The sequence below is a fragment of the Macaca nemestrina genome, chromosome 19 (genome assembly GCF_043159975.1).
Source record: "Macaca nemestrina isolate mMacNem1 chromosome 19, mMacNem.hap1, whole genome shotgun sequence".
Classification (NCBI taxonomy): domain Eukaryota; kingdom Metazoa; phylum Chordata; class Mammalia; order Primates; family Cercopithecidae; genus Macaca; species Macaca nemestrina.
In genome coordinates, this window is record NC_092143.1 from 73,257,549 (window position 1) to 73,285,202 (window position 27,654).

The 27,654-nt window shown below is 39.0% G+C and overlaps 1 protein-coding gene across 1 annotated transcript in view; it reads right to left on the reverse strand.

Moving 5' to 3' along the window:
- Positions 1-27,654, reverse strand: part of LOC105478808 (methyltransferase 4, N6-adenosine) — a 129,542-nt gene that overhangs the window by 8,347 nt on the left and 93,541 nt on the right. The gene's annotated exons all lie outside the window — the stretch shown is intronic.

The following is a 27,654-nucleotide window of genomic DNA, read 5'->3' on the forward strand; positions in this document are numbered from 1 at the left end:
GTGGTTTATTGTGGCCAACTTCATCAAGGATCTTAGATCTGCATAACTTGCTGCAGCTTCTACATCAGCACTCACTGCTTCATCTTGCACTTTTATGTTATGAACAAACCTCTGCTAGCTTCCAACTTTTCTTCTGCATCTTGCTCACCTCTCTCAGTTTTCACAGAATTGAAAACAGTTAGGGCCTTGCTCTGAATTGGACTTCGGCTTAAGGAAATGTTACGGCTGGTTTGATCTATCCAGACCACACAAACGTTCTCCATGTCAGCAATAAAGCTGTTGTGTTTCCTTATCATTGGTGTGTTCATTGGAGGAATACATTTAATTTCCTTCAAGAACTTTTCCTTTGCATTCACATCTTGGCTAACCATTTGATGCAAGAGGCCTAGCTTTCAGCCTATGTAGACTTTCAACATTTCTTCCTTACTAAGCTTAGTTATTTCTCTGGCTTTTGATTTAAAGTGAGAGATATGTGACTCTTCCTTTCACTGAGAGGCCATCATTGTAAGGTATTATCTGGTTTAATTTCTATACCATTTGTCTTGGGGAACAGAGAGACCTAAGGAAAGGGAAAGACATGGGGGAACAGCTGGTTGCTGGAGCAGTCAGAACACACACATTTACTGATTACATTTGCCATCTTATATGGATACAGTTCATGGCACCCCAAAACAATTATAATAGTAAAATCAAAAATCACTGACCACTTGGCGCATGCCTGTAACCCCAGCTACTCAGGAGGCTGAGGCAGGAGAATCACTTGAACCCAGGAGGCAGAGGTTGCAACAAGCTGATATCACGCCATTGCACTCCAGCCTGGGCAAGAAGAGCAAGACTCCATCTCAAAAAACAAAAATTCCTGCAGTGGTAAAAGCACTGACAGACTCTCGCTCAACGCAGGGTTGCCACAAACCTTCAGTTAAAAAAAAAAATACTGCAAAATACAATGAAGCAAAGAGCAATAAAATGAGGGCTGTCTTTATATAATTCAAGATATTCCAACTTCATATACACATGTGTACCATGCACGTACACATACACATACATTCTTCAGGAGGAAGTCAAGACCAAGGTCATCTTCTGCAGCCCTCCACATGTTTGCCTGCAATATTTTAATGATATAAAGTCTTAGCTTTGTTGCCAGGTGTGAGGAAGTCATGGTTAATTTTTACCTTTATTCACCCTTATTCTGTTTCGACCTCAACTGGTGTATTGCAATTCAATTATGGCACTAACCTGGAGTTAGCAGAGACCCCAAAGTTACAGGGCAGGGTCCACAACAAGACTGCCTTCACTTCCTATCAGCTGGCTCCAGTTCTGGGTGGTTCCCACAATCCCGCTAATTCACTAGAGTGGCTCACAAAACTTTAGAAGCCATTATATTTATGATCACAATTTTATTATAAAGGATATAACTTGGGAACACTTAAATAAAGACACACATAGAATAAAGTGTAGGGGGGTCTCAAGTACAGAGCTTCTCTGTCCTGTGTTCATGGAATCAGTGCACATCACCCTCCCAGAACATCAGTGCCTTAACCAACCAGAAAGCACCACTGAGCTTCGGTTTCCAAAATTTTTGCTGGAGTTGCATTACATAGAGATGATTCATTAAATAATTGACCACACGACTGAAGTCCATCTCCAGCCCTCTGTTTCTCCCCAGGGCTCAGGCTGACTCCACATCTCAACCCTTTAATCACATAGTTGTCCTTTCTGGTGACCAGCTCCCCTCCTGAAGCTACCTAGGGGCCCACCGTGAACCACCTCATTTGCATAAACTCAGGGTGACCCAACAGGCTCAAGAATAACAAAGATGCTTCTACCACTTGAAGAATTCCCATGGCGTTAGAAGCTCCTAGGCCAGTAGCCTAGGACAAAGAGTAGGCACATTTTTTAATTGTACAACTCCAAACCTACTGCGGATAGTATTTAAATTTGACAACTCCAGCATTTTTCTGTTATCAATATAGAACTGCCACTGACATAGCATCCTTAATTACATATACCTAATTTAGTGACTTTCAGCTAACAGTTTACACTTCAAATTTGTGGTTGCTTTGTCTCTCTACAATCCTGAGAGGAGGACAGCATCATGGTTAAGTGCTGTAAGCTCTAGAGATAAATTTATTGGGTTTAAATCCAGGGTTTGTTCATGTCTTAGTTGTTAAGCAAATTAACTTTCTGTGCCTCTTTTCTCCCTCTGTAAAATGGGAAATGAAAATTATACCCATCTCCAATGGTAACTGTTAGGACTACATGAGCTAATCTGTGCCAAGTGTTGAGGACAGTGCATGGCACTTAGTGAATGTTCACTATTATTATTGACATAATGAAACTTGTAAATACTGTTTATTAAACATTTTACCTTGACATATACAGCTTTGTTTCTCCTTTGTATAAATTTAAGGGGTACAAGTGCAGTTTTGTTACATGAATATATTGTGTAGTGGTAAAGCTTTTAGTGTAACCATCACCCAAATATCATGCATTATACCCATTAAGTAATTTCTCATTCTTCACCCCCTCCCACCCTCCCACTGTCTGAGTCTCCATTGTCTATTATTCTACACTCTATAACCTTGGCACATAGAGCTTTCATGTTATCCAAAGAATCTTCAAAATTGAAAATCTTACCCCCCAGGTGAATATACCATTGAGCTCCAAAAATGAAGGGGCTGGACTAAATAATCTGAATGTCAATTCTGATTCAGAAATGGTAAAATTACACAGCAGGCCTCCTGTCATCTAAAATAATTCTAGCTCTGTAGCCTAACTGGTGTGACTTCCTCATAGATTCCCTAAAATCCTAAGATAGTGATTCAGAATCTCTTTGTCAGAATTATACTGAAAGTATGAGGAAAGCAGCTCTGCCGGTACATCCCAGGCAGGCTCCATTTCAGGACCACAGGGCTAAGGTATCAGACAAAAGTTGAGGACATATCCAGATCTGCAGACTTCTATCATGGTAGAAAAGATCCATTTTCTCTTTCCACAAAGAAAAGTCTACTTCATCTTCCCCCTGCCTGGGAGCAGCAAATGCAGTGTGCCCTCTGCCAAACCCATCCTTCGTTATTAAACAACACACCTCTGTGCTTGCCTTTCACTCAGCTTTTTTTTCTGTCTGCAATTGATTCGCAGCACCTGATGTGACAGATCATCAGATTTTATTGAAACCATTTAGAATGTCTAGCATCCTGCCATCTCTTTGTGCCTGATCTTTTCTTATTATTTCACCCATAGGCTAAAATCCCACAAGTTATATCTCAATAGGAGAAAATTAAATCAAACAATTTCTTCATTTCTTTTGATCAATATTTTGAAGATAAAAATAATGTTTTGCTGTGGTATCTTTGGAATGCTAATATTTGATTGTTAAGAATGATTCAAGCTTAATGCCAAAGAGGTATGGTTCTTAATTCACATCCAAATAGTCAATAAGTAATCATTTCCTTACTTTTTTTTATGTGTTAGCACATCTGCAATGATGTAGTCCATTCATAATGACTCAAAGAGATATTAGAGCAGAGAGTAATGACAATAAAGAAGTTTGGATAGAAAACTAAAAGACAAAATAGCTTAATAAAACAAATAAAGATAGAGAAAATGAGAAAAACCACTCTTAAGATTTAAGAATGGAATATTGTACTGGGAGAATGCTGTCTATATCATACATCTTGATTTTAGACGTTTTCTCCATTAAGGTATGAGTTTATTGGCTCATGTAGCTGAAACACTGACATTTTGGCTGCATGAAAGCAGAGTTGCACGGATTTGTGACTGGCCATCTTAATGATGTACCCAGAGGATCAACTAACTAAATATACCTAAATACCCCAAAATAAAGGAAGGACTTTTGTGCCATATAGAGTTTTAACCTTGTTCCTATCTCATTCACCATTTTATAATTTTTTATCTACATGAGGACAGATGAAGATATTTTTATTAGTTTCTCATAAAAAGCCAAATGATTTATTGGTATGTTGATTGATGGGCTTAATATCAAAATTATCCTGATGGTGTAGGGAAGTTTAAGCTTTCCCTCTGAAGTTTCCATTTATCGCACCTGCTGAAATAAACTGACAATAAACAGATTAACAGGAGAAAAGGCATACAAATGTATCCATGTGCACATGTGCACAGGGGCCACACAAAATATAATACTCAAGGAAGGGCAAGATAGTTAAAGTTTAAATACACCCTTCATAGACTAGAGTAAGGGGTTAAGCAGTTTTAGAGGAAGAGGAAACGATTGTTAGGGGAAATAAAGAGGCCCCTTTGAGACAAGTTCCTCTCAGTTCTGTGGGAGGTGGAGACATGTTATAGGAAGATGGTGAAGACAGAGCTGAACTGCAAACAAAGGTTGTCTTATTATGCAGCTAAAGTATCCCAAGTAATATCCCTTAAAAGAATCGTTGAAAGAATAGATGAAAAGTCTGTCAGTGTGATGGCCTGGGTATGAAGACTTTTAGTTTCCTCTCCTGCAAGATGATCTATTGTCTCTGGCAAATGTAGATTCCGGGGTGGGGGGTTAATACAATTGCATTCCTTCTAGATGAACTTCCCTCAGTCAGATAAGGGAGCTTCAGAAAGAGCCCCTCCCGGTGCTTCAGAAGGGAAAGAGGGAGCAGAAGAAGGTCAGAAAGAGACCTTGGCTCTGAAGCATATTTCTGAGGCCTTTCAGTCCTCTTTGTGGAGAGCACTCCACATGCCAAAGCACCACATTTTGGAGTATTGTTTTCTGACCCCCAATAGTGGTTTCCAACAACGTCATCAAAAAAAAAATAAAATAAAACTTAGATAAGAATAAATGTAAAATTCTGCATTTAAATTGGATTTTTAATTACACAAATATAACATGGGGAGGTATGCTTTGAGTACATTTGTTATGAAAATTACTTGCTAACTTTGATAAGGATAAAACCAATATGAGCCAAGAGTATAAACCAGCCTAAAGAGGATAATAAAAATTTAAGCTTCATTAGTCAAAAAAGGGGTCCAGATTAAGAATTTGAGAATGTTGTATGCTCATGGTGTTGTCGTTTTGGTTCTGTTTTGGATAATGATCACTAGATGATTAAAAGGACTGACTACCAAGAGTATTTGATTTACATTTCAAATACAGAACTAAGGTTCTTTATCATTTACTCTGCCACAGGCAGTTTTTCCCTTGCCCTGCTTAGAAAACAAGGAGTTTATTTCTCTCCCACCTCAATTCATCCTGAAAAACCAAAAGAAGAAAATGAGGAGAGGGAAAGAAAGGGCATTGACTCTTCTTCTTGTTCTTAACATACTTAGCAAAGTTAAAGGTCAGAGATGTACACAGAAATCGGAAGCAAAAACCATCTTTGAAGCTTCTCCAACCTGGAATGGCTTTTTAGAGAATTTTATCTCTTACACTGGGTATAATGAGGTACCTGTGCTGTCTTCCCCTTATGTGGTGTGAAGGTGTGTAGGGGACCTACATTCCCCATTTGTCTTGGTACTCTGGGTGTCCTGCCTAAATAATTGGTTTTTACAGACTATCACAGACAGTTTTTGTTTGGGGTACTGTATGTCAGACTATGCCACCCCAAAATATACCACTGATAAGAATTATTTTGAGCTGAAGGCAATTGAGTGTCAACAAAGAGAGTCAAACTGTAAAAGATTTAAAGAGGTTTATTACGAACCCAATATGAGTGACTAAAGCCCAAGACTAAGTCTCAAGAGGTCATGAGAGCATATGCCCAAGGTGATTGGGTTAGAGCTTGGTGTTCATTTGTTTGTTTGTTTGCTTTTTGAGATAGTGTCTCGCTCTGTCATCCAGGCTGGAGTGCAGTGGCACAATCTCAGCTCACCGCAACCTCCGCCTCCCAGGCTCAAATGATTCTCCTGCCTCAGCCTCCCAAGTAGTGTTGGAACCAAACTGTCGATTCCCTCCTGGGCAGGGGTCGCCGCGAAGGATCACCGACACGAGATTCACAGCAGAGAGTTATTTATTACTAGCGCGCTAGGGTCCCAAGCTCTAAGTTGGCCCTGGGACCCCGACTGCTTGTTACAGGCTGTTTATATAGGCAAACACAAGTTCAAACACAGCTTATGGCGCGAAATTCAAACAAAGCTTAAGGCGCAAAATGATTGGGTCTAGCTATGGCCTGAGCAAGGTGTCTTATGCTAATTGGTTAGAGCAGGACCTTATGAGGTTTTTTCCTGGAGTTGTTGATTCCGGGAACTTCGAGGCAGGGTGGGACCCCCGGAATTGGCAGGGTGGGACCCCATGAGGTTGTTTCCCGGAATTGGCAGGGTGGGACCCTATCAGGGTGGGTCCCTATCAAGGCAGGGTGGGACCCTATCCAGAGCCACCTGGTGTTAATTTTTTCTATATGAGGCCTAGTTTCTAAGTTTTATGAGGCCTAGTTTCAGTAGCTGGGATTACAAGTGCCTGCCACTGTGCCCAGCTAATTTATTGTATTTTTAAATAGAGACGGGGTTTCACTGTGTTGGCCAGGCTGGTCTCAAACTCCCGACCTCGTGATTTGCCCGCCTTGGCCTCCCAAAGTGCTGGGATTACAGGCATGAGCCACCACGCCCAGCCAGAGGTTGGTGTTTAAGGGGGAGACATAAGCCATCAATCAATACATGTGAGGTACACACTGGTTTGGTCCAGAAAGATGGGACAACTTGCAGTGGGGGCTTCCAGGTCATAGGTAGAATCAAAGATTTTCTGATTGGTAATTGGATTGAAAGAATTAAGCTATTATCTAAATACTTAGGATCAACAGAAAGGAGTGTCTGAGCTGAAAACAGGGGTTGTGGAGACCAAGGTTCTTATTATGTAGATGAAGTCTCATAGGTGGCTGCCCTTAGAGGCAATTGATGGCAAATGTTTTATATTCAGACCTTAAAAGGTGCTAGCCTCTCAGTTAATCTCTTCAGGATCAGAAAAAGACCTGTCAAAGGAAGGGAAGAGACAGCTTTGCCAGGCCTTTTCAAAACAGGTCAAAGAATTATATTTTAGGGTAAAATACTTTAATTTCTTTCAGGACCTGCTATCTGTCATGTGATGCTATGCTAGAGTCAGGTTGGAATTTGGTATCTTATTATTTACAACAAAGAGTCAGTTTCGTAGTCTTAAGATCTCTGTTTGAATGTTGACACATTGTTCAGTTGTGCCTGAATTCCAAAGGAAACGGGGGATAATGAAGCGTGTCCAAGCCCTTCTTCTCATCATGGCCTGAACTAGTTTTTAGGTTTACTTTGGAATCTTCTTGGCCAAGAGGAAGGGTTCATTCAGTTGGTTGGGAAGCTTAGATTTTTATTTTTGGTTTACATGAGAAAAAGCAGACACAAAATAAGCTGTCTGCTGTCCTCCTCTCTGCCTAAAAACAGGGTTATAAATTCCTTGTGATTATGTCCCCTACACCACAATATCCCATACCAGTGTAGGGGCCAAGGACATAACCCTCTAAAGGTTCAGTAAAAAATCAGTTCACAAAAGAAATACTAACTGGAGAAAAAGCATACACATTTTGTTGTTGTTACTGTTGTTGTTGTTTGGGGGTTTTTTGTTTATTTTTGTTGTTAGTAAATTTTTTTAATTTTTATTTTCAACTTTTGGGCACATGTACAGGATGTGTAGGTTTGTTACCTAGGTAAATGTGTACCTGCAAAGGACACGATCCTGTTCCTTTTTATGGCTGTGAAGCATGCTATGGTGTATATGTACCACATTTTCTTTATCCAGTCTGTCATTGATGGGCATTAAGGTTGATTCCATGTCTCTGCTATTGAATCTACATTTTCTTTTTAATGAGACAGTGGCTTGCTCTATCACCTAGGCTGGAGTACAGTGGTTATCATAGCTCATTGTAGCCTTGACTTCCTGGGCTCCAGTGATCCTCCCGCCTCAGCCTTCCAAGTACCTGGGACTACAGGTGCATACCACCACACCTGGCTAATTTTTTAAAATTTTTTGTATAGACAGGGTCTCACTATGCTGCCCAGGCTGATCTTGAACTCCTGGTCTCAAGTGATTCTCCCACCTTGACTTCCCAAAGCACTGGGATTAAAGGCACAAGCCACCATGCCCAGCCAGCATACACATTATTTAGCATGTATACATGAGTACCTTCATAATAAAGACACAAATATACAGTGGAAATTGTCCATTTTTATGCTTAGGTTCAAAAAACTATGGACAGCTGTGTAGAAATATTATTGGATAAAAAGGGTATGACCTGATACTAATGGACTGAGTGGGGAAACCAGGCAAGGTCTGTCAGGCGGATGGGACTGAGAGACAGGAGGGCAGGAGAAAGTCAAAGAAAAACTTTTACTTCTGAGGTCTTCATTTTGGGGTATTGTTTTTTGAGCCCCAACACCAGGAAGGGAATAACAACCCTATCATCAGAGACAAGATGGCACCAAGAAAGAGTCTATACAACAAACCTCATGAACTAGCTCTTCTCTACTATTAGCTTTCCAAATATTGACCTTCCTACAACTTGCCACCCCTAGGAGTTCAAGGTCCCTTTTCTTTGTCTTGTCACTTCTCTGTAAATTTATCTTCATTTGTCTATATGGTATTAAGGCCTCCAAGCCTAGCCATTGCTTTTGGGGTTTCTCTTCTTTCTATGAAGTCTCTCCTCCTCACTCTACCATGTGAAAATTTTAACATCAAATAAAGGCATACGGCCTTTTCTTCTATCCAGCTGTCTGTTGTCAGTTTATTTCACAGACCCAGCTGGAGAAACTACGAAGAGAGAGGAAATTTTCCTCCCCTGCAGCACACAATGTGAGCCCTCAACCTTGCTAATAACCATTCATGTCACTCCTTTAGTAGATATGAATCTGTACTATCTAGATAGCACATATACGCTTATTAATTCCAATGACTTTCTACACTACCATTTTACCCACACAGCAATCCACACTCAAATATATTTCCACAGCATTCTCAAAGCATAAGTCATTATAAAAGGTATTAGATTATTTTTTAAAAGAAGAACATTACAAGTTAAAGAAGTCCTTCAAAACCTTTCTTGAAAATAGAAATGGCAAAGAATGAAAATGTGAATGGAGAAGCGTTAAGGTAGACACAACTTTTCAAATTGTTGAAAGATTCTCAAGGAAGAGGAAATAGGCACAGTTTCATTCTGCCAACTAATGAGCAAGAATGACAATGACAGAGCCTTCTATTCAATGTAAGAAAAGTTTTCAACAATGAAAGAACTTGAACCAAAATAGCAAGTTCCTTGTGAGAGGAAGAGTTCAAGCAGGAGTTGAGTAATGTTTCAGCAATATTCTAAGACAAGATAAAAGTCATGAGATTTAAGTTTGGGTCTGTGATCTGTGCTTACAATGAAGTACAATAAAAACTTTTAAAATGTGGAAATAATCAAAGGGAAAATTGCAAAATTTTGCTGCATAGTTTTACAACAGCTTTATCCAAAACATGACTATTGCTGATTAGTTAAATGATAGTAATATTATATAGTCAGGCTGTGGCACACATTCTATAGGTTGTATAAGCCTGGGACTTGTGAAGAGACGACAAATTTGTGAAACATTCTTGGTTTTGTTCAAAAGAGATACAACAGAAAGATAAGACTACAGGAGACTAAAAGTATGTTTAATAACCTCAAGGAAATAAATAGAAAAGCAAATAAAACAATACCTAGGCCGAGCTCAGTGGCTCACGCCTGTAATCCCAGCACTTTGGGAGGCCGAGGCAGGTGGATCACGAGGTCAGGAGTTCAAGACCAGTCTGGCCAACATACTGAAACTCCGTCTCTACTAGAAAAAAATATTTAAAAAAATTAGACTGGCATGGTGGTGGGTGCCTGTAATCCCAGCTATTCGGGAGGCTGAGGCAGGAGAATTGTTTGAACCTGGGAGGCAGAGGTTGCAGTGAGCAGAGATCATGCCACTGAACTCCAGCCCGGACAACAGTGTGAGACTCTGTCTCAAAAAAATAAATAAATAAAAATTACCTAAATGGAAACACATGAATACACTCTTCCAACAAAGACAAGGTGAATCAAAACTAAGAACTGCAAAATGGAGAAGCTATGATAAAATAACAGCACCTAAGGCTAAAATAACCATCTGATGACAGCAGAACAGAATTTACCTGTTGCAAGCCTGACAACATGAAAAAAGCCAGGCGCAGTGGCTCAAGCCTGTAATCCCAGCACTTTGGGAGGCCGAGACGGGCGGATCACGAGGTCAGGAGATCGAGACCATCCTGGCTAACACGGTGAAACCCCGTCTCTACTAAAAAATACAAAAAACTAGCCGGGCGAGGTGGCGGGCACCTGGAGTCCCAGCTACTCGGGAGGCTGAGGCAGGAGAATGGCGTAAACCCGGGAGGCGGAGCTTGCAGTGAGCCGAGATCCGGCCACTGTACTCCAGCCTGGGCGACAGAGCAAGACTCCGTCTCAAAAAAAAAAAAAAAGAAAGAAAAGAATATTGCTATTAACAAATTTGAAAGGTGATGAGGAAGAATGGTGGTAAAACAAGGGCTAATATCTTTATCTTTCACAATACAGAGTCGGTACAGAAAACCAGAAATGAAAAATGTCTTTTGTAAAAAGGGCCGGGCATGGTGGCTCACTCCTGTAATCCTAGCACTTTGGGAGGCCGAGGTGGGTGGATCACCCGAGGTCAGGAGTTGGAGACCAGTCTGGTCAACATGGTGAAACCCCGTCTCTACTAAAAATACAAAAATTAGCCAGGCATGGTGGTGTGTGCCTGTAATCCCAACTACACGGGAGGCCGAGGTAGGAGAATTGCTTGAACCTGGGTGGCAGAGGTTGCAGTGAGCCAAGATCATGCCACTGCACTCCACCCTGGGCAACAGAGCGAGACTCCGTCTCAAAAAATAAATAAATAAAAATGTCTTTTGTAAAAAGTATATTTACTCTGCACTTGATGTTTTGTACAATTAAAATTTTTCTTAACCCTAGATAAATCCTTCAGGGATGAAATTTCTTATTTTTAAAAAAGGCTTATTTGCTTTCTAGAAATTCCTTCAGTTTCCCACCCAATTTACAGTTCTATTGAATTTAAATAAAAATTTTACACTTTCGATTTATTCTGCAAGTTCGGGATGATCATATTGTGTCTTTAAGTGCTTACACTGTTAGGTATATATAGTCAATGTCAATATTCTTTATTGTAATACTCTAAATAGTAGAATGCATCATAACTTTTTAAAATTTCTTATAATTTTCTGTAATGTTAATACTCTTTATCTAGATGGTAGAATGTATCATAACTTTTTTTACTTTCTTATAATTTTCAAAATAGCTTGAGTTTTTATGAAAGAAACAATATATGTTTACAAAACAAAAAAGTTATTACTGTTTGAAGGAAAAAAAACAACGAAAGCATGAGGCAGATTCAATTAAAAGTAGAATGCTGAAATACTAGAAGAGAAAGTAATCTAAATAGGCCTTGTTTTCTCAACCCATTTTGAGTAGTCATAAATAGGTAGCTCCTAGCTTTCTTAATTGATTATGTATAGATATGTCCCGCTTTGTACAAGCTTTCCTCAACTCCTCCTTTCTTGGGTGGGGGCTCTTATTTGCAGTTTCCTGCACACATTAATGTCTCTGTCCATGAGCTCTCTGTATTGTAGTTACCTGTTTACTCACCAGTCCTCCCATGTCACTCCTAGTTCCTTGTATTTCTAGCATCTAGTCCAGTGTAGCACCAAATACATGTTTATGTGAACATTATTATTGTGAGAAAGAGAAGGAAGGGAAGAAGAAAAAGAAGGAAGGGAGGGAGGAAAGAAAACATTCATTTCAAACAAAATTATAAAATCTCAAACAAATAAAAATAAACAATAAAAAACAAATATCGGGAGGCATTAAGGAAATGCAAGTCAAAACCACAATGAGAAACCACTTTACACTATAGGATGGCTATCGCCAAAAAAGAAAATAAAAACAGAAAGTGTTGTCAGAGATGGAGAACTTGGGATCCTTGTGCATTGCTGGTGGGAATGTAAAACGGTGTAGCCTCTCTGAAAAATGGTATGGCAATCCTTCAAAAATTTAAATGTAGAATTACCATATGATCCAGCAATTCTATTCACGGGTATATTTCCAAAAGAATTGAAAGCAGAGTCTCAAACAGATGTTTGTACACTCATGTTCATAGCAGCATTATTTACAATAACCAAAAAGTAGAAGCAACCCGAGTGCCCATTGATAGATAAAAGGATTTTTAATGTGTGTATAAACATACAATGGAATATTATTCAGTCTTAAAAAGGAAGAATATTTTCATACATGATATAATAGGGATGAATCAAAGACATTATGCTAAATAAGCCAGACTCAAAAAAAAAAAAACCACAAATATTATATGATTCCACTAAGTTTCTAAAGTCATCAAATTCATAGAGATAGAAAGTAAATGGTGGTTGCCACAGTCTGGGGGAAAAGGAGGATGGGGAGTTAAAATTTAATGGTATAGAGTTTCAGCTGGGGAAGATGAAAAAGTTCTGGAGATGGATGGTAGCGATGTTTGCACAATGATGCGAATGTACTTAATGCCATAGAACTGTATGCTTGAAACGGTTAAAATGGTAAATTTTATGCTTTATGCTTTTAGCACAGTAAGAAAATTTGAACCACAAAGGAAAATTTTCAAACAAGTTCCTTTTGATACTGAACTAATCACATGAGAGAAAATAACTATTTTTTGAAAAAGGAAGAAAAGAACAAAACACCAAATACCAAAATATACTTAATTTCTTGTTCCTTTAAGTCTTGTTCTGAATATATACTAATGTCATGCACAGTTACTTAATCTACCATATGATATACTACTTTTAATAAAAGCTTCTATTTCTGGTTTTGTCTTTTAGGAAAAAAAGGAATCATTGAGTGAAAAAAAGTAGCTAATTTCATTAACTGGATGTGTCTTCAGCTAAAGTCTAGTTGTTTGAATCCCAGGGCTAAAAATCTCACAAAAGTCAAAACTACTACAAATAAAAATAGAGTAAATAGAAATATCACCATACCCTCAAGGCAGCGGGCATTAAGGCTGGAATTGTAAGTAACCCTATGTGAGTATGAATTCATTTCACTTTTCTCCCCTAGGTTGTCAAGTATTGGTTTTACAAATAAGTAACTGCTCACAATTTTATGAATTTTTTTAAATTATGAGTTTTCAACATAAAAGTATTAAAAATATGCCAACCTTGATTAGTTGCAAAATAAACAAGTCACTAATGAAAAAAAAAATCTACTTAGTTATCTTCCTTCACAAACCCTTAGGAACTTCTCAGACACGGCTCCCATTTATGGTAGAATCTTAAGGTATATATATCTGTATCGATATATATCTATATAGATATATGTTTAGATATCTAATGTATATATCTAGATATCCATATAGATATATGTTTAGATATCTAATGCATATATCTATATGTTAATATAGATATATATTAAATATAAATATATAGGTCAATTTTTTTTTGAGATGCGGTCTCATTCTGTCATTTTGTCACCCAGGCTAGAGTGCAGTGGTGCAATCACAGCTCACCACAACTTTGACCTCCTGGACACAAGCAATCCTCAGACTTCAGCCTCCTGAGTAGCTGGAACCACAGGTGTACACCACCACGCCTGACTAATATTTTTGTTTTTGTAGAAATGGGGTCTCACTATGTTGCCCAAGCTGGTCTCAAACTCCTGGCCTCAGGCAATCCTCCCATCTAGGCCTCCCAAAGTGCTAGAATTACAGGCATGAGCCACCGTATCCAGCAAAGATACTAACACCAAAACATGATGTTAACAAATGCTATTTGCAGTGCACAAGGCAGTTGCTCATAGTTTAAATGTAATTTTTTTGTCCAAAGGGACAAAAAACCTTTTATCTGAGTTGTTCAAGAACCCTTTCAAAATATTAAGAACATGCTTATATAAACAAAGGGAAGTAGAAACGCCGCAATGGGCCATAAGTTCTAAGTCAAAACTGTATTTGGGGTCTCAGTAAAGAGGAGACAAATCCAGTAAGTCTGGGACTTACAAACTGGCTACACAATTCAGATTAAAGAGAACTGAGAAATGATCATTACAGATTTACAAACCTAGGAGTATAAAGGATGGCAGTGCTTAAATCAGAGTAATATTTGGGGCAACAGTCTGAGTGGTAAATTTGGTTCAAATCATATTTTGTTTTTAGGAGGTCAGTAGATACTAGGGGACAGCTATTCCATAGACAAGAAGTAGAGGCATCAGAAGAGGATGAGAGTCAGGATTAGAGAGGAGGAATATTTACATTTTGTCATCAGGCCAAACTCCCAGCAGTCTCCCAGGCACTATGAACCTATGACTATAGACTACAAAGCCTACAAAATACAAAAATCTCATCTTGCTTAAGGGCAGGAAACATTGAAAGAAACTCAAGGAAAATAATTTTTTTCCGTATTTCTTCTAAAGAATACCTGCAATACCAGAAAAAATATTCTCTTTCTCAGTGTAGCAAGATAGCCTATGACCTTATAATGTGATTAAACTCTATTGGTGCTGATAAGAAAGGGACACTTAATTACGTGGTGTTTTTCATCTTCTAAGTGCTTTACAAGGACTGTATTAACTAATTAATGATGGAAAACCTGATGTTTCTTGGAAAAGACTGCTGTCTCTTTTCTTCACCTTTTAGATGAACTTTTTTTAAAATCTTGAAATACAACACGCACAAAACAAGTGATATTTAAACTTTTCAAACTAATGATTATGGCAAGCAGTTCATTTTCCTGGTACTTCCAGAGTTGAATTGCAATTAAAAAGGATGTAAGTAAGCCATCTAAAAAGAGAAACGGCTCCACTCTGGCTCATAAAAGCCCATCTGGTGAGAAACAGTGAACCCTGTAAATGATGAAGTAGCAATGATATGAAGATGCTCACTTTTGGCCTATGACTCCCACGTCCTCAAGAAGCAGATGGGATAAGGACACCTATTCCCACCTGCACTGAGCTCTCTAATGTGGGCTTGAGCTGAGATTTTCTCTTTCACTTCCAGTAGTTTTAAAATTAGTGATCCCAAACATTCATCAAAGGAACATGGGTAATATAGTGTATTTTCTTTGAAGATAAATGGTTTTGGTGCATGCCAAAGTTTCTTAAGAGCGCATTTAAAAATCTGGATTGGGGTTATCATTCAGATATCATTCACTCACACAACTAAAGTATATTAAGTACCTAAAATGAACAAAGTACTCTGAGGGTCTCCTTGTTTAGAGTCAGGATGGGCATCTTTCTAACTACACCTCAAGAACTGGGTGGTTTTTATACCTGTATACTATCTCATAACCACTTCATGAAAATTCTGTCTGCCAAGGCCAGGCTGAAATCCCAGTCTAGAGGGAGGTAGCATGAGATATGGAAAAATTGACAGTCTTGGGTTTAAAATGAGCTCTACATATGTACTTCCAGTGGTACAAATGTAATGTAAGAAAAATGCCTAGCCAATGATACAGTGTATACAATATACAGAACTTGGACTCTGGATTAGTCTGTTCTTGCATTGCTATAAAGAAATGCCTGAGACAGAAGTCACAATCTTTTTTGTAACCTAATGTCAGAAGAGACATTCCATCATATTTGCTGTACTCTATTCACTAGAAGCAAGTCACTAGATCCACCCCATACTCAAAGAGGGATTACAAAAGCATATGAAAACATGGAGGCCAAGATCATTAGGGCCAGTCTAAAGACTGCCTACCTCAATGACAAACAATTATACAATGCTTTACTCTTGGAAAGATGCAGTTATTTCTTTCATCATTCATTGATCCAGCGGTATTGATTGTGCACCTACTCTGTGCCATGCCCTGGAAATTTTGGGAGCAAGCAGATGTTCTCCTGGTCTTCATAAAACCTACAGTCTAGTGTCCTCAAAACTATACCCTTAAATGATTTTGATCACAAAGAATAAAGTGTTTCAGATAGCCAGAAAACTTATTTCAGGAACTTTCTGTCTTATTAACTGCTTTTTCTTAACTGCTGCTCTTGTAAATAAAATACTGATGACCTTTCAGTAAAAAAGAAAAATTACCTTAATCTTCCTACATCATAATTCTGTGATAACCCTTTGCTTGTATCTACAGACTTTCTAGCTCAGTGAGAGCCCAAGTGATTAACTTCAATTTCTATACTGACAATATAGTGTAAGGCCTACAGATAAGAAGTTTGAGTTCACCTAGCTGTGGAAAGGGAAGCTGCTTATGAATTTAGCTCTTCATCCCTCACAAGCCAAAAACTGACAGAAAAATTCATGAGGTCACTGATATGGTTTGGCTGTGTCCCCATCCAAATCTCATCTTGAACTGTAGCTCCTATAACCCTCATGTGTCATGGGAGGGACCCAGTGGGAGGTAATTGAATCATGGGATTGGGTTTTTCCCATGCTGTTCTCGTGATAGTAAGTCTCATGAGAACTGATGGTTTTATATAGGGCAGTTCCCCTGCACACACTCTCTCTTGCCTGCCACCATGTAAGATGTGACTTTGCTCCCCCTTCACTTTCTGCCATAATTATGAGGCTTCCCCAGCCATGTGGAACTGTGAGTTCATTAAACCTCTTATCTTTACAAATTACCCAGTCTCAGGTATGTCTTTTATTAGCAGCATCAGAACAGACTAATTACAGTAAATAACTGACAGAAAAATTTATGGATTGGTAAGGCCCCATTCAGAGTCTATGACCATGCTTTGTCCTCTAATGAAAAACTTGAGAGGTTTTTGACAAGAATTAAAACTAAGATGATTTCAGTGATTTCAAAATAAACAAACACATGATTAGTGAAAAAAAAGACAGGAAGAAATGCCTGAGACTAAGTAATTTATTTATTTATTTTTTAAAAAGTGGTTTAATTGGCTCATGGTTCCCCAGACTGTGCAGGAAGAATGGTAGCATCTGCTTGGCTTTTGGGGAGGCCTCAGGAAACTCACAATCATGGCAGAAGGCAAAGGGGGAAGCAAACACGTCTTACATGGCCAGAGCAAGAGGAAGACAGAAAGAGGGAAAAGGTACCACCCACTTTTAAACAACCAGATCTCATGAGAACTCTATCATGAGAACAGTACCGAAGTGAGAAACTGCTCCCATGCTCCAATCACCTCCCACCAAGCCCCACCTCCAACACTGAGGATTTCAATTGAACATGAGATTTGGGCAGTGATGCAGATCCAAACCATATCAGACTCAGGTAGACCTGGTTATAAATCCTGATTGTAGCATTAGTGGGTAGAAGCCATATATTATACCTTCTTTACCTCCCACAGTATTGTTTAATAAAAATAATACAAGGCCATTGTTTTGGACTAAGCTTCTGCAATAGGCCTGAACAGACTAGACGAAAAATCAAAATGCCAATGCCATTTTGCCTAAACTAAGATTTGATGCCTAAACCAAACCTTAGTTTAGGTTTGGTGATGTGGAACAACTAAGTTTAGGTTTGGTGATGTGGAACTTTAGCATGGGTGATCCTTCCTGGAAATCAGGAGAGAAAAATAACAGCCAATTTCTCAAATAGGCCAGTTTAACTCTTCAATAAGAATGATAATAGAGTTCCCTCTACTTTAATCCTTACACAAAAATGGTAGCATAAAGTAATTGGATGTTAACTAATCAGTTATTTTTCTACGGTTCTGTCTAAAAGCAACTAATATACTCTTTTTTTTTTTTGATAGGTATATAGTAGGTATATATATTTATGGAATACATGAGATATCTTGATACAGGCATATAATATGTAATAATCACATCAGGGAAAATGTATTTATAAATACACCTCAAGCATTTATCATTTATTTGTGTTACAAACATTCCAATTATACTTTTAGTTATTTTTAAATGTATAATAAATTATTGTTGACTGTAATCACCCCATTGTGTTACCAAGAACTTGATCTTAATCATTCTATCTAACAATATTTTTGTACTCATTAACCATCCTTACTTCCCTCACAACCCCCTCTACCCTTCCCAGCCTGTGGTAACATCATCCTATTCTCTATCTCCATGGATTCAATTGTTTTCATTTTTAGCTCCCACAAATGAGCAAGAACATGTGAAGTTTGTGTTCTGGTGCCTCGATTATTTCACTTAATATAATGGCCTGCAGTTCCATCCATGTTGTTGCAAATGACAGGATCTCATTCTATTTTTATGGCTGAGTAATATTCCACTGTGTATATCCACCATATTTTCTTTATCCATTCACCATTTGATGGATACTTGGATTGCTTCCAAATCTTAGCTATAGTAAATACTGCAGCAATAAACAAAGGAGTGCAGATATCTCTTCAATATATTGATTTCCTTTCTTTTGAGTATATATCTAGCAGTGGGATTGCTGGATCATATGGTAGTTCTGGTTTTAGATTTTTTTTTTTTTTTTTGAGGAGCCTCCATACTATATTCTCCATAGTAGTTATACTAATTTACATTACCACCAACAGTGTACAGGGGCTCCCTTTCCTCCACATTCTCACCAGGAGTTATTGCCTGTCTTTTGGGAAAAAAAGCCATCTTAACTTGAGTAAAATGACATCTCATTGTAGCTTTGATTTGCATTTCTCTGATGATCAATGATGTTGAGCACTTTTTCATATACCTGTTTTCTATTTGCATGTCTTCTTTTGAGAAATGTTTATTCAAATATTTTGCCCATTTTTTAAATCAGATTATTAGATTTTTTTTCCATAGAGTTGTTTAGGCTCCTTATATATTCTGGTTATTAACCAATTGTCAGATGGGTAGTTTGCAAATATTTCATCCATTCTGTGGATTGTCTCTTCACTTTGTTAATTGTTTGCAGAAGCTTCTGAACTTGATGTAATCTCATTTGACCATTTCTGCTTTGGTTGCCTGTGCTTGTGGGGTATTACTCAAGAAATTTTTGCCCAGACAAATATCTTGGATTTGTTTTCCCCAACGTTTTCTTTTTATAGTTACACAGTTTGAGGTCTTCGGTTTAAGTCTTTAATCCATTTTGATCTGATTTTTGTATATGGCAAGAGATAGGGGTCTAGTTTCATTCTTCTGCATGTGAATATCCAGTTTTCCCAGCACCATTTATTGAAGAGATTGTCCTTTGCCCAATGTATGTTCTTGGCACCTTTGTCAAAAATGAGTTCACTGTAGATGTATGGATTCTCTATTCTGTTCCTCTGTTCTATGTGTCTGTTTTTATGCCAGTACCATGCTGTTTGGGTTACAGTCACTCTGTAGTATGATTTGTCACTCTGAGATTGGTCACTGGTGTCTTATTTAGTTCATTTGGTGAAGTCATGTTTTCCTGAATGATCTTGATGTTTACAGATATTCATCAATGTCTAGGCATTGAAAAGTTAGGTATTTATTGTAGTCTTCTGGTCTGGGCTTATTTGCACCCATCCTTTTTGGGAAGGCTTTCCAAGTACTCAAAGTTGAGTGTTGTGATCTAAGTCTTTGGTCACTGCAACCATATCTTCATTAGGGGTCACCCCAAGCCCAGTAATGCTGTGATTCTTGCAGCATCATAGAGTTAGCGCCTTGGTGATCTTGGGTAAAATTTGAGAGAATTCCCTAGATTACAAAGCAGTCTCTTGTTCTCTTCCCTTACTTTCTCCCAAACAAATGGGGTCTTTCTGTATATGCTGAGCTTCCTGGAGCTGGGGTAGATATGACACAAGCACCCTTGTGGCCACCATCAGAGGAACTGCAGAATCAGATTCAAAGCCAGCACAGCTCAAGGCCCACAGTGACCATTGCCTAGCTACCAATAATATTCACTTGAGGTCTAAGGGCTCTACAATCAGCAGGTGGCAAATACAGCCAGGCTTGTGTCCTTCCCTTCAGGGTGGCAGGCTCTCCCCTGGTCCAGGGAAAGTCCAAAAATACCATCCTAGAAGCCAGGATGTGGAGCTGGAAATCTTAGGAATCTACTTTGTGCTCTACTCTACTGCAGCTTAGCTGGCACCCAAGCCATAAGAAAAAATTCTTCCCACTCTTCCTTCTCCTTTCCTCAAGCATAAGGAGTATCTCCAAGCTGGGCGTGGTGGCTCACACCTATAATCCCAGCACTTTGGGAGGCCGAGGCGGATGGATCACCTGAGGTCAGGAGTTCGAGACCAGACTGACCAACATGGAGAAACCCCATCTCTACTAAAAATACAAAATTAGTCAGGCATGATGGCGCATGCCTGTAATCCCAGCTACTCGGGAGGCTGAGACAGGAGAATTGCTTGAACCCGGGAGGAGGCAGAGGTTGCAGTGAGCCAAGAGTGTGCCATTGCACTCCATGCACTCCAGCCTGGGCAACAAGAGTGAAATTCCGTCTCAAAAAAAAAAAAAAAAAAAAAAAAAAGGAGTATCTCCCAACCACTGCCACAGATCCACAGTGAGTACTGCCTGCTGACCACCAATGTTCATGCAAAGCCCAAGGGCTCTTCAATCAGCTTGTGGTGAATGCCACCAGACCTGGGTATCTCCCTTCAGGGAACTGGGGTCCTTTCTGGCCCGAAGTGAGTCAAGAAATACCATCAAGAAGCCAAGACCTGGAATCAGAGGCCCCAAGAGCCCATTTGGTATTCTGCCCCATTGAGGTTGAGCTGGTACCCAAGCTGCAAGACACAGTCCCCTTCCCTCCCCTTTCCTCAAGGAGTCCTCTTACCTCTCCTTTCTTCAAGCAGAAAGAGTCTCTCCCCATGACCACAACTGGCAATGCACTGGATCAGGCAATACACCTGAAACCAGCATGGCACTAAGTCTCACCCAAAGCCCACAGTGAGTACTGCCTGGCTACTGCTAGTGTTTATTCAAGACCTAAGAGGTCTTGAGTCAGCAGGTGATTAATCCTATCAGGACTAGGTTCTTCTCTTCAAGGCAGTGCGTTCCCTTCTGTTCTGTAGTGTGTCTATAAATGTCATCCAAGAGTGAGGGCCTAGAATGGGGCCTCAGGACTTTGCTTCGTGTGCTGTTCTACTATGGCTGAGCTGGTATCCAAGTTGCAAGACAAAGTCCTCTTTACTCTTCCCTCTCTCCCATCTATTCTTCACTTGTCAAGTGGAAGAAATGACTCTCTCCCAGAGCTATGAGCTGCACTGTCAAGGGCTGGGGGAGAGGTGATATAAGCACTTCTTTGACCACCCTAGCTGGTGTCTCACTAGGTCGCATGGACCCTAAGTTCTCTGGCTCTGAACCCAGCACAGCATCAGGACTTGCCCAAGAGTTACGGGCCTTGTGGCCTAGACTGCCTTTCAAGTTTATTTAGGGGCCCACAGCACTTTAGTGTATAGTGGTAGACCTAGCCAGAACTCAGGTTCTGACCACTGAGATGAACAATTTCCCTCTGGCTAGGATTGGTCTAAATGCTCCCTCCGAGGGTGCCAGCTCAATTCTGGCCTTTATTGCTCTCTATTGTGACCGTCAACACTGAGTTCCAATGCAAAGTCTCACAATCACTGCACTCTCCCTCCCCCAAGCACACAATTTTCTCTCTGCACCATGCAACTGCTGCTGAGGGATGAGGGAGGGATGGTGTTGATGATTCAAGACTGTCTTTCCTACCCTCTTCAGTGCCTCTTTCCTTACTATGATGTTAGAACTAGGTATTGTGATCACTCACCTGATTTTTGGTTCTAATGGAAGTGCTCTCTTGTGTGAACAGTTGTTCAATTTGGTGTTTCTGCAGGGGGACAATCACTGGAGGGTTCTATTTTGCCATCTTTCTCCACCTCCCTCCTGACTCTTTATTCTTTGCTGCTTCTTTCTCTAACCGTCCTCTGTCTATAAAGCAAATCCCTTCTGTCCAGCTTATTGGAACATTTATTCTATTTTATGGAGTAAGGTGTTACCCAATTCTAGAATCACAAATAAAGTCAGCTGAGATTTTAAATATTTGTAATTTTGTCTTTTGACAGTATCATTCACAATGCTAAGTATATAGTAAACATACATTAAATTTTTGTTGAGTGACATTGACTTATTAGCCATTCAAGTAAAAGACACACATGCACAGAGGTACACATATCCCCACTATATTTACCTCCTTCCAGCTATATAGTAACAGGCAGGTTCTAGCAGAGCCTTTGAGCTCTTCCTGGTAAGATAATCCCCAAAGTTACCAGGGTTTGAAAGAAGTTGACACCTTCATGTCTGAACTTTACATATTCTCAACTCAGCAACTTCAAAATCAATTTATAGGGGTAGTACCAGGCCTGCTACTTATCTTGTGACCTGAGATCTACAAATACAGAAATAGTAAGCTCTAGATTACTAACAATTCTCAGTCTATCTTGGGTTATTTATTTATTGTTACAACTCAAATAGTTAAAGAATATTCTTTCTGGTCCCTGCTTGTGGTATTCCCTTCAGTAATTTAGTCTAGAGGTCACAAAGGCATAAATTATAATTCCAGTAAACATTTTCTCAGAATTGTTCTTTTTTTCCATTCTTCTCCATCATCTTTTAATAAAAATAAGACCTGAGCAAATATGCACAAATTCTAATTTGTTTTATCCAGACAAACTTTAAATCCCTCTTGCCTCTAACTTTGTTATTTATATTTATGATACAATATTAGCTATATTTTTATACAACTAGAGAAAAGCAATTGAAAAATTTATCAAGAATTCCTTTCCTAAAATTGTTCTCATAATAACCACAAATTGTTAGCATCTATCACCATATGATGTAATCATATAAAAGCCTTTTCTAGCCTCATCCCCATAAGGTACCTCTCTATTATATTATACTGATAAATGCCAAAATGTTTTGTATGACACTTAATCTATTACAGAATTCTACAGGGAATGCTAGACTACTACTCAAGCTTTCTTATAAGCAGCTACAGCTAAAAGTCAGCATCATATTCTTATATCAACGGATCTTTTTCCTTTACAATATTTATTTCTGACAAAACAATTTACAACTAAATACAACTATATCATAAAATCAATACAAACATATACTGGGAGTAAATATGGTACTGTGTGCTTAAAGAGATCATAATTACATATTCAGCATAGGGATAGATGTGGTATTTTGAAGACAGTCATGTTATGCTATCCTGTAATGCAGCGAATTCCCAAGTATACCTGATAATTGATTATGAGTAATTATGATTTACAGATAAAGCCCAAGTTTATATTAGCCAATAGTTAAATCCCAATACTTCATTATTATGTGAAGGGAGCATTACTTTTGGGTAAATACAAATGGAAAATTTGTCCCTAAATCTTTCTTCCATTTCCTTCCCCTCTCAGATTAGTTGTTAAATTGCTATTTGCTCTTTTCTATAGGACATTATTATCCAGCTTGGTGCAACATAGCACCATTATGTCCCTTGGGTTTTTTACATTAATTAGGTCAAATTTCTGTTGTTAAAAAAACATTTTATATATTTTTTGAGAATATTATTCAGGTCTTTATTATGAGTTTTTAAAACTTTTTGTACTTAGGGGTGAAAATCACACACACTCAGAACATTTTTATCTTTGAGAAACTTTTTTTAACCACTTCACATGTTTTATACCTTTTCTGGAGCACTTATTTATGAAGGGCAGCAGAATACGCCACCCCAAATTATAGCACTTTGGCATAGGGATTATTTTGAGCTGAAGCCAACTGAGAAGAAGCAGATACGAGGAAAGCTCTCTATACTCCTCCTATCTGCCTAAAACTAGGATATAAAGTTACAAAGTTGTCCTTCCACTCCCCATCACCAAAAAGGACAAATGTTGATCACCAAAGTCAACTTTAGACCCTGGTCAGCCTGAAGGTGACATCAGAGGCATCTACATAACCAATTGTACTAACTAGCTTTTATTTACCATTCGTTTCCCATTCATTTGCCTTCCCACAACTTGTAGCCTTATGAGACTCAAGGTCCTTTTCCTTTGTCTTGTCACTTCTCTAAAAATGTATAATTCTTTGTTGAAGATGCTATATAAGCCAAGTTCTAAGCCACTTCTTTGAGAATTACTCATTCTGTGCCTATTTCTCATCTATGTATGAAATGAACACGTCAATAAACTTGTTTGCTTTCTCTTGTTAATATGCAATCTTTTGTTGTAGTATGACGGATCAAAGGAAAATTATTGTTTTCCACCCCTTAGATTTATATTCTCAAGTGTAATAATTATAATGTCTAATATTTATTGGATATTTAATGTGTGCCCACCAAGTGGCTCAATACTTTGCCTCCATTCCTCCTTTATATCTAAGCAAGCACTATTATTATTATTATCCACATTTTACATATTAAGCAACTGATGGCCAGAAAGGCTAAATAATTTTCCCAGATTCCACCAGGAACTAGGGGCTGGAACAGAGAGTCACAGTGAGACAACTGATTCCAGAGCCTACATCTTAACTACCTCACCGTATCTCTTCCTCATAGCTAGCTGCCCGTATTTCAGTCTATGTTGGCAGTCTTACCTAACATACATTCAGGATATATTTTAAACAATTATATAAACACAGCATATTCTAGCTTCTCAGATCAAGCTCTACACAAAGGCAGCTTAATCAGTTAGAGGCATGACAAAACAAATGGCAAACAAAACAAAGAGCCCAGCAGTAGGACAATGAGCAGGACACAAGTTATTCCACCTTTCATTCTGGCACGTCAGTATTGCCTCCTCTCACGGCCCTGAGATTCCCGTCAGTCTAGGCATCATAGGTGACACATAATATCCAGTGAAGAAGGGACGAATTCCATACTGCCTATCTAATTTTTGTTTGTTGAGTTCTTGTTTTTTGTTGTTGTTTTTTTGGTTTTTTTTTTTTTGAGTTGTAGAAACCTTTCCCATAAGCCTCCCAACAGACCGACCCTTGGGTTTCATTGGCCAATATTGAGTAATCTGCCCATTCCCAAATCAATCACTGGCAAGGGCGATAAGATCACCTGACTGGACTACACCAATCATGATTTACGCTCTGGAGCTGGAAAGGGGATCCCTGAGCACATGTAGGTGAAACCTGTGAATAAAATCAGGGTACTGCCTACAAAGAAGAATAGAGAGAAATGGCTGTTAAATATCTAACCAATGGCATCCGTGCATCCATCTCCCTTTATATGTGTATGTTGTGTATATGTATATACGAGATCGATCTATCTATCTATCTATCTATCTATCTATCTATCTATCTATCTGCATCTATGTATGCATAAACCATCCAATGTGTGAGAAAAAGGTGCCCTCCAGAGGAGTAATTATAGTTTTTTGGGGGGAGAGTTGTTTTTTCTTTTAGATTCAGATCTATGGAGTCACAGAAGAGTTATTGTTGACATCTACCATGAGAAGTCAGTGTTATTTCCTTATTTTGAGATAAGAAACTGTTCATTATTACAGTGAAAGTTCTAGCCCTGACCTACTAATAACTATTAACAGTTTGAGTATCAAAATACAGACATTATTCCATTAATACTATGTCTATGAATTTCAGTGAATTTCACTATGTCAAGGTCTTTTGTCCTCATTTTTCAATAACAATTTGCTTCTTAGACAGGTGCAGTGACTGATGCCTCTAATCCCAGCACTTTGGGAGGCTGAGGTGGGAGGATCACTGGAAACTAGGAGATCAAAACCAGCCTGGGCAACACAGTGAGACCCAATCTCTCTATAAAATAAAAATTTAAAAATTAGCCAGGCATGGTGGTGCATGCTTGTAGTCCCAGCTACTCAGAAGGCTGAAGTGGGAGGATTGCTTGAGCCCAGGAGTTCGAGGCTGTAGTCGTGCCACACACTCCAGCCTGGGTGACAGAGCAAGGCCCTGTCTCTAAAAAAAGAACCAAAGAGCCTGCTCCACACCTTCCATCCCTGTGGGAGTATTGAGATGGAACAGGAAGAAAGGTGTACAGAGAAGAGAGAGGCAAATAAATTTAGAAGGTTTCGAGCAAAGAGACAAGAAGGGAGCAGGAGTTTGGAGGTCAAGGACAGAAAGGATGCCCCAGGCAGCCTCAGGCCTCTGCAATCCAGAGGGCCTCCTTTAGAAACTACAACCATTTTGGTTTCCACAAGAAGAGCATTTTATGCTTTTACAGAATATCCAAGGCCTTCATTTTCTTCCTTTTCCTTAGCATCTTCTTTAGCATGCCCTCCATTTTAGATCCTGTCTTTGTGATCATCCAGTCTCAGCATTCCTCTTTCCAACTTCTGACAACCCAAAGAGGTTGGTATGTCAAATCCCAGCCAAGAGGCGTGGCAGGTAGATGTCAACAATAACACTTCTGTGACTCCATAGGTCTGGATCTAAAAGAAGAAACAACTCTCCCCCCAAAAAACTATAATTACTCCTCTGGAGGGCACCTTTTTCTCACACATTGGATGGCTTATGCATACATAGATGCAGATAGATAGATAGATAGATAGATAGACAGACAGACAGACAGATAGATCCCCTATAAACATATACACAACACACACATATAAAGAGAGATGGATGTGTGGATGCCATTGGTTAGATATTTAACAGCCACCTCCCCCATTTTATTTCTCACCATTTTCCCAGAGTCACACAAGGCCCACTTCCCCACCTTTATTTCTTACCATTTTCCCAGAGCCACACAAGACCCACCTCCCCACCAGGCATGGCAGGTGGAAGCATCTAAGGATTAAAAACAACTACTGACAACTGCCCCACATGTAGGATTTGCTTTTCATGACCAGAGCAAATACACTTAAGCTGTGTCATCTCTAACAAAAGAATACATAATACATATTTTATATATGTAAGAAGTTTTTATAAGCTGATTTCTGATTTCACTTTCCTCAAGCAGCTACAGAGTCGAATAGGGGTTGATCAGCCCAGCTACAAACTGGAGGAAAAGAAGGAAAGGAAGAAGGCTGCAGTCAGAGTTCCATGACACTGGTGAGCTGGTGGAGAAATTTTCTCTTCTCCAGTGCTGACTGAAAGGATCTTTAAAAGCAGGTGAGCCACAGAATTGGAAAAAGGTCATATGGAACCAAAAAAGAGCCCACATTGCCAAGACAATCCTAAGCCAAAAGAACAAAGCTGGAGGCATCACGCTACCTGACTTCAAACTATACTACAAGGCTACAGTAACCAAAACAGCATGGTACTGGTACCAAAACAGAGATATAGACCAATGGAACAGAACAGAGCCTCAGAATTAATACCACACATCTACAACCATCTGGTCTTTCACAAACCTGACAAAAACAAGAAATGGGGAAAGGATTCCCTATTTAATAAATGGTGCTGGAAAAACCGGCTAGCCATACACAGAAAGCTGAAATTGGATCCCTTCCTTACACCTTATGCAAAAATTAATTCAAGATGGATTAAAGACTTAAATGTTAGACCTGAAACCATAAAAACCCTAGAAGAAAACCTAGGCAATACCATTCAGGACACAGGCATGGGCAAGGACTTCATGTCTAAAACACCAAAAGCAATGGCAACAAAAGCCAAAATTGACAAATGGGATCTAATTAAACCAAAAAGCTTCTGCACAGCAAAAGAAACTACCATCAGAGTGAACAGGCAACCTACAGAATGAGAGAAGATTTTTGCAATCATCTGACAAAGGGCTAATATCCAGAATCTACAAAGAACTCAAACAAACTTACAAGAAAAAATCAAACAACCCCATCAAAAAGTGGGTGAAGGATATGAACAGATACTTCTCAAAAG